The sequence below is a fragment of the Malurus melanocephalus genome, unplaced genomic scaffold (genome assembly GCF_030028575.1).
Source record: "Malurus melanocephalus ecotype Western Australia unplaced genomic scaffold, MMel_1.1 scaffold_1142, whole genome shotgun sequence".
Taxonomy (NCBI): domain Eukaryota; kingdom Metazoa; phylum Chordata; class Aves; order Passeriformes; family Maluridae; genus Malurus; species Malurus melanocephalus.
This window is the reverse complement of record NW_026624374.1, coordinates 57,438-65,366: the sequence shown is the minus strand read 5'-3', so window position 1 is coordinate 65,366 and position 7,929 is coordinate 57,438. Positions and strand designations below refer to the sequence as shown.

Genomic DNA, 7,929 nt, shown 5'->3' with positions numbered 1-7,929 from the left:
CCCCAATGTCCAGCCTGGCCTTGGGCACTCAAAGGGATCCAGGGGTGCAATTCCATCCCAGGGAACAATTCCCAATTCCCAAAATCCCACCCAAATCCCCCMTTTCCCAGTGTGACCCCATTCCCTGTGTCCTGTCCCTCCATCCCTTGGCCCCAGTCCCTCTCCAGCTCTCCTGGAGCCCCTTCRGGCCSCAAAAGGGGCTCTGAGCTCTCCCTGGAYCCTTCCCTTCTCCARGKGAACATTCCCAACTCTYCCATCCTTTCTCACATCCATTCTGGGAATTTTTCCTTTCCCTCCTGGAAAGATCATTCCAGCCCAGCACGGCTCAGCACCCTCAGATCCATAGGTGTGACACCATTCCCAACCCTTCAGCTTCCCAAAAATCCCCTGCTGGGATCTTGGACCACCTCAGTCCATCCTTAGAGCTGAGAATTCCCTGTGATCCAATTGTCCAACCCAAAAATTCATGGAGAGGTAGCAAAGTATGAGAGAGAAGGAAGGGAGGGAGATTATATGGGATTTTGGGGATTCCTGGCTGGGATGGAATTCCCAGAGCAGCTGTGGCTGCCCCTGGATCCCTGGGAATGAATTTCTGGAGAAATTGGATATTTTGAGGCTCATTGATGAAAAATCCACGGGACAGGAGCAGCTCCAGGCAAAGCAATGGATCCTTCCCACAAAAAAAGGGATTAAAGGATTCCCAAGACTGCACCGAGTTCAGAAAATGCTGGAACTGCCCCTCTCCCTCACASTTCCCAATTTTCTGGTTCTTCCCTCATTTTTCTCCCAAAAATTAATTTTTGCAGGTAAAACAAACACAGCTCCAAGTGCAAAATCCCAGATTTTAATGGGAAATGAAAACCAGGAATCTGGTGGAGAGGGACATTTCCCATCCATGCGCTGCCATAAATTTTCCCTACCAGCCAGGAAATCAGGAATGGAGATGAATGAGGAAAAAACTGGAATTTTTCAAGAATTCATTGGAATTTGTCAAGAATTCATTGGAATTTTTCAAGAAATCATTGAAATTTTTCAAGAATTCATTGGAATTTGTCAAGAATTCATTGGAATTTCTCAAGAATTCATTGGAATTTCTCAAGAATTCATTGTCAAATGTGTTCCAATTTTCAATTCAAGGCTGAAATGATGAAGAATTTTAAATCTGAAGCCTTGGAAACTGCTCTCTATCCCGAATTATCACGGAACACAACATCAGTTATTGTTTTGCCTCTTTCCCTTTTCGAAGATGTTTCCAAACTCAGGAATTCCAAAAATAAGGATTTTCCATCCGTATTTTAAGAAATATCATCAGAGAAATAATTTCTTTGAACACATCTGAGAAATTCCTTAAAAAATCCAAACATTCCCTTCGTGCTCTAATGATGGGTTCGCTTCCAGCAGGGAAATCTGTTGGAATCTGTTTCCCACAGATTTGTTTTTGACAGTTGTCTTTTTTCCATCTGATTTYACTCAAAACACATTCACTAAAACAAAGCAAACCCAATCTGAGAGAAAATATTGGTGAAACAGTCAAAATCCGTCCAAGATTTTTGGGAATCTCAGAGGAAAATCTCATGGGAAGCACAAATTTCTCCCAATATTCCCATTTAGGATTCCCCAAAGGAATTACAGTGAAAATACTCCACAAATAAAAAAAAATCAAACCAGAAAATTAAAATTATTTTTTAAAAATTTGAATAATTAAAAAAATTAAAATAACTTCTAACTTTTTCTTTTTTTTAAATAAAGGACAAAATTACCCAAAGCAACTTAGAATTTTTAATTCCCGTTCTTTGATTYTTGGGGATTTTGCTGTGAGCGCCAAGGGTTTTTTATTCCATCTTTTTCCCGGTTGGATTTCATCTTCCCTGGCACCTGAAGCTTCCCCAGCAGTCCCAGCTGCCTGCAAATATTTGATTGTTCACTAAAAATTCCCATTCTGCCATGGAGGAAAACTGAATTTCCAGAGGATTCCCAATCCTTCACATTTTTCCCTGCAATCCCAATCCTTCAATGTTTTCCCCTACAATCCAAATCCTTTGTATTTTTCACTGCAACTCCAATTCTTCACATTTTTCCCTGCAATCCCAATCCTTCACATTTTTCCCTGCAAACCCAACATTCCTTATTTTCACCGTGATCCCAACACTTCACATTTTTCCCTGTGATCCAAATCCTTCATTTCGCATTCTTCACCACAATCCCAATCCTTCACATTTTTCCCTTCAATCCCCATCTTGCACATTGTTCACTGCAATCCCAATCCTTCACATTTTTCCTTCAATCCCCATCTTGCACATTGCTCACTGCAATTCCAATCCTTCACATTTTTCCCTGCGATCCAAAACCTTCACATTTTTCTCCACAATCCCAATCCTTCATTTTTTCCCCCAACAATCCAAATGCTTCATTTTTCCCCCTACAATCCAGATACTTAGTATTTTTCACTGCAACTCCAATTCTTCACATTTTTCCCTGCGATCCAAATCCTTTGTTTCACATTTTTCCCTGCAATCCCAATCCTTCACGCTTTTCCCAGCAAACCCAACACTCCACATTTTCACTGTGATCCCAACCCTTTACATTTTTCCCTGCAATCCAAAACCTTCACATTCTTCACCACAATCCCAACCCCTCACATTTTTCACCACAATCCAAATCCTTCATTTTTCCCTGCAATCCCAATCCTTCACATTTTTAACCACAATCCCAATCCTTTCCCATTTTTCCCAACACTCCATATTTTCACTGTGAACCCAACCTTTCACATTTTTCCCTGCAACCCAAATCCTTCATTTCAGATTCTTCACCACAATCCCAACCATTCACATTCTTCCCTGTGACCCTTCACATTTTACACCACAGTGCCAATCCTTCCCATTTTTCCCCTGCAATCCCAATCTTGCACATTTTTCACTTCAATTCCAATTCTTCCCATTTTTCCCTGCGATCCCAAACCTTCACATTTTTCACCACAATCCAAATCCCTCACATTTTTTCCCACAATCCAAAACATTCACATTTTTCTCCACAATCCCAATCCTTCATTTTTTCCCCTACAATCCAAATCCTTCTTTTTTTTTCCCTACAATCCAAATCCTTCATTTTTTCCCCTACAATCCAAATCCTTCATTTTTCCCCCAACAATCCAAATCCTTCATTTTTTCCCCCTACAATCCAGATACTTTGTATTTTTCACTGCAACTCCAATTCTTCACATTTTACCCTGCGATCCAAATCCTTTGTTTCACATTTTCCACCAGAATCCCAACCCTTCACATTTTCCCCTGCAATCCCAATCCTTCACGTTTTTCCCTGCAAACTCAACACTCCATATTTTCACTGTGATCCCAACCCTTTACATTTTTCCCTGGAATCCAATTTCTTCATTCCACATTCTTCACCACAATCTACATCCCTCACATTTTTTCCCTGCAATCCCAACCCTTCACATTTTCCCCTGCAATCCAAACCCTTCATTTTTCACTGCAATCCCAATCTTGCACATTTTTCACTTCAGTTCCAACCCTTCACATTTTTCCCTGCGATCGAAATCCTTCATTTCATATTTTTCCCTGCAGACCCAATTCTTCACATTTTTCCCTATAACCCCAACACTCCATATTTTCACTGTGATCCCAATCCTTCACATTCTTCACCGCAATCCCAACCCTTCACATTTTTCACCACAATCCAATCCTTCCTTTTTCCCTACAATCCCAATCTTGCACATTTTTCACCACAATCCCAACCCTTCACATTTTTCGCTGCATTCCCAACCCTTGTCCTTTTCCCAACCAAAAAACTCCCCAAACCTGCACCATCCACCGCTAAAATCAGGATTCGCAAAACCCCATCAATTTCCTCGGCCCATCAGACATTTTAAGACCTTCACAAAACCCCCAAAAGGAAGAATTCCAAGGATTTACTCACAGTACACGTCCACGCGGATGGATTTGATGGCCGGAGAGCCCAGGCCGTTCTCAGCCTTGCAGTAGTAGCGGCCTCCCTGGTGTCTCTGGATGTTGGAGATCCTCAGGGTTTCGTTGAAGACACTGGAATCTTGGAATCGGTCAGAGGCACTTCCTGCTGTTTTGGTCCACCTGATCTGAGCAAGCACCGAAAAACATCGTTATTTCCGTCTGCAAAAAAAGCAGAGTGCAAAATTCGGCGCCAAACTGAGAGGTTTGGGTGGGTGGCACCGGGATTGAGGATTCAGGGAACTTCTCCAGGAAGCTCAAGAGCTCAGAACAACAAAATCCTTCATCCAAGAGTCCCTGAGGTGTCGCATTTCATGGAATCATGGAAGGGTTTGATTTGGGAGGAGTTTAAAGCTCAGCCAATCCCACCCCATCCATGGCAGGGACCCCTCCCACTGTCCAAGGGTGTCCCAGTCACAATGTCCAGCCTGGCCTTGGGCACTCAAAGGGATCCAGGGACAGTTTCTCTAGGCCACCTGGAATTATCCTGCCTGCCACCAGGAGAGACCACAGACACCTCCCTGCAATAAGACTGAATTTCAGAATCCCAAAATCCCCAGAATCCCGGAATCACCAGAGCTGGAAGAGACCTTCCAGTTCTTTGAGTCCAACCCCTGCTCTCACCTAAACCATGGCACCAAGCACCACATCCAATCTTTGTTAAACACACCAAGGGACGGTGACTCCACCCCTTCCCCAAGCAGACCATTCCAGCGTTTTATCCCTGTTTCCATAAAGATTTCTTTCCTGAGATCCACCCCACATTTCCCTTGGTGCAGCTCCAGGCTGTGTCCTCTCGTTCTTCTGCTTTCTGCCTGGAGAAAGAGCCCGACCCCACCTGCCCATGATGCCTTAGGATTTTTAGTTTCTCTATTTTCATGCATCTGTATTCTTGTACTTCCCTAGTACAGCACTAAAACTCCCATTCTCTCATCTTTAGACAAAACAATCCCTCTCTGAGCTGAATCCAAGGACACCTCAGAGCCCCAAAATAAAAAAACAACAGCGAGCTGGGGGGTGCAGTTTGGGGTGGGTGACATCATCACCTGAAAAGATCATTGGAGAATTAAGACCCAGTGTTAATAAGGCAGAACTTATAAAAGGTGAAGATCTCGTGCCTCGGGGTCCATTGTTGGGCTTTGTCTGCCCTAATGTAACAGCAGACCTGTTAGGCCTGGTTTAAAGTTGTGTATTCTCATTCTCTTAAGTTTGTCTGGCCCCTCTTTCAGATCAGCCTGATTGATAAGGCATCACCCACAGCCACCCTTCAGAAAGTTTCAGAGAGGGATAAGGTCACCTCTGAGTCTCTTTTCAGACCCAAAAAATCCTTTTTTTTCCATGAGCTCCCATTCCCTTTCCTGGAGAGATGAGAGGGACCCCAAGGGCTGYAAGGCAGATGGGAATCCCAGGGATGGATTCCAGACCAGAATTCCATGGGCCCACGCTCACAGCACAAAGGAGCTGCTCGCCTTGGAATGGTTCAAGATCCTGGGAACAAAGAACATTCCCAGGAAACCCCGACAGCTCCGTGTCTCAATCCGTGTCCTCCTGCTCTGTGGAAACACCTCCATTGGGGGCTCAGGGAGTCACAGCCAATCCCCACCTCCAAGGATTCCTAAAATTCCATCCTTTGTCCACCTGAAGCAGATCCCAACTATTCCCACCAGGAGATCCAGCACCGACACCAGCAATCCACAGTGAACCACCGGGAATTCCCTTTTACAAGGACAGGTTTGCTCTAGGAAAACTCCCCCACATTCCCAAGGTTACAGAATCCTGGGGTGGTTTAGGATTTTAAATCCCATCCCATTTCACCCCATTCCATGGCAGGGACCCCTCCCACTGTCCCAATGTCCAGCCTGGCCTTGGGCACTCAGAGGGATCCAGGGGTGCAATTCCATCCCAGCCCCTCCCCAYCCTCCCAGCCAACAATTTCATCCTCAATAACCAGGAGTTCTGGGGTTTTGGGAATAAATATTGCTCCAGACCATCAACACACACCGGTGGCATCAAAACTTCCCTTCCTTTTTTATTTCCCATGGGAACATCTGAAATATTGGGCTGGAAAACGGCTCCAGGTCAAAGTGTCATTCACCTTTCCAAAATTTTAACGCAGAAAATTGGAGCGGAAAAGGAGAGAACTCAAAGGAATTCCTGCTGGCTGGAATTCTGGGAATAAATATTGCTCCAGACCATCAACACACACCGGTGACATCAAAACTTCCCTTCTTTTTTATTTCTCATGGGAATGTCTGAAATATTGGGCTGGAAAATGGCTCCAGGTCAAAGTGTCGTTCACCTTTCTGAACTTCTAAATTTTTGGAGCGGAAAAGGAGAGAACTCAAAGGAATTCCTGCTGGCTKTGGAAAAAGGGGGATCCACAATTCTGGGAAGGTGAGGATCTGGGTTTTCCAACTAAATGAGGGGCTGGAGAGGGACTGGGGACAAGGGATGGAAGGACAGGACACAGGGAATGGGGTCACAATTCCTGGATAAATCCTTTTTTAGGAATCCCTAATTCCTGTCCCTGGAATTCACATCCCAACACTCCGCCGGCTGCCAGGGAAAAGCGCAATTTTTCCAAGAAAAAAAGTGACAGGAGCTGTGAACAGGCAGGACGTGAGCATTCCCACTCCGTGCCAGCGATCCCAAGGGAACTGCTCCTTCCCAGCTCGGGGTTGTCACTCACTGGGAAAAGGAAATTTCCTTTCATTTTCCAGCAGGGAAAAACCGCGAGAATTAATTACGGGAAAAAAATCAATGGAAAACCCACAAATACAGAGCACCTACAAAAGGATTTCAGCTCTTTTTTCCCTTTATTCCAAAAAATTCCAGAGTTATCCTGGAATTAAAATCTGGGGATGCCTCCAAAATGGAAATAATTTTTTAAAATKAAAATAAAATAAATTAAAAATYTATTTCTYTGCCTYTGAAMTCAGGTTTTACAYGTTGGCACCCAAAYTCTGGAAAATCAGGCACCGCAGATGTCCAAGAGGTCAGAATCCCAAAAATTAAGGATTTGTGTTTGGMATTGCAGAGGAAACATTCCTTACATTACAAGGATGAAATTCTAAATATTAACTGGAAAAAATAAAGGAATTTTAAGGGATCACTTAACTGCAAATAATGAAGCAATTTTAAGGAATTACTAAAAAATTTGGGGKGATTTTAATGAGTGGATCCTGAAGAAAAAACCATTGCAAGCCTTAGGCAAATTGGTAAAATTTAATAAAAAATTAGTTTAAACAAAAAATTGATAAAATTCCTTTGTGCTGCTCAACTGGAACAGCCTGTTTTTTTTTTTCTGGAAAAGTGGGATTTAGGGAAATTCTTTCCCAAAATACCTCAAAATAACCTGTCCAGTGATTAATTGCAGCAATTTAACCCGCTTTGATTACAAAGTCGTTCCTTACGACTTTCGGATATTTCCCTGTCCCAAAAATTACTGCTTCAATTCTGAATAATCCATAAACATTTTCCAATAAATACCTCACCGGAGGATGATGGATTTTCCATCCTGCATGGCTGGAAAATCCCTTTTCCAGCATTAAATTCCTGAATTCAGGAATTAATTATAAAACATTGCAATGAATGATTTAATTTTGTTTCTTCTGGGGTCTGGATCATTTGAACCTCCAATTATGGACTGGCTCCCACCTGAATTATCCACAGAATTTGAGGAAAGGATCCAAACAGATCTAAATTCTGGAATTTTTTTCATTCTCGCTGCTTCTTTTATTCACTGAATAATGAATAAAATATTCATTGTAATGTTTTATAATKAAATAATTCAAAAACTTTTCAGCTTTGTAATAAAGACATAATTTAGGGGCAGGAAAAAGCAGACAAAGCTCCAGCTGGAATTCCTAAATATTCCTTTTCATAGTGACTTTCCAATGCTGGAATTCCTTATCAAACCCCTGGAAACACAAACACATCCTCATCCCTT

At 42.9% G+C, this 7,929-nt stretch overlaps 1 long non-coding RNA gene across 1 annotated transcript in view; it reads right to left on the bottom strand.

The window, feature by feature from the left end:
* Nucleotides 1-4,105, bottom strand: part of LOC130586345 (uncharacterized) — a 13,538-nt gene extending 9,433 nt beyond the window's left edge. The window contains exon 1 of the long non-coding RNA XR_008966693.1: nt 3,934-4,105. This is a non-coding gene — a long non-coding RNA (uncharacterized LOC130586345). The remainder of the gene's footprint in view (nt 1-3,933) is intronic.
* Nucleotides 4,106-7,929: the final 3,824 nt, after the last annotated feature.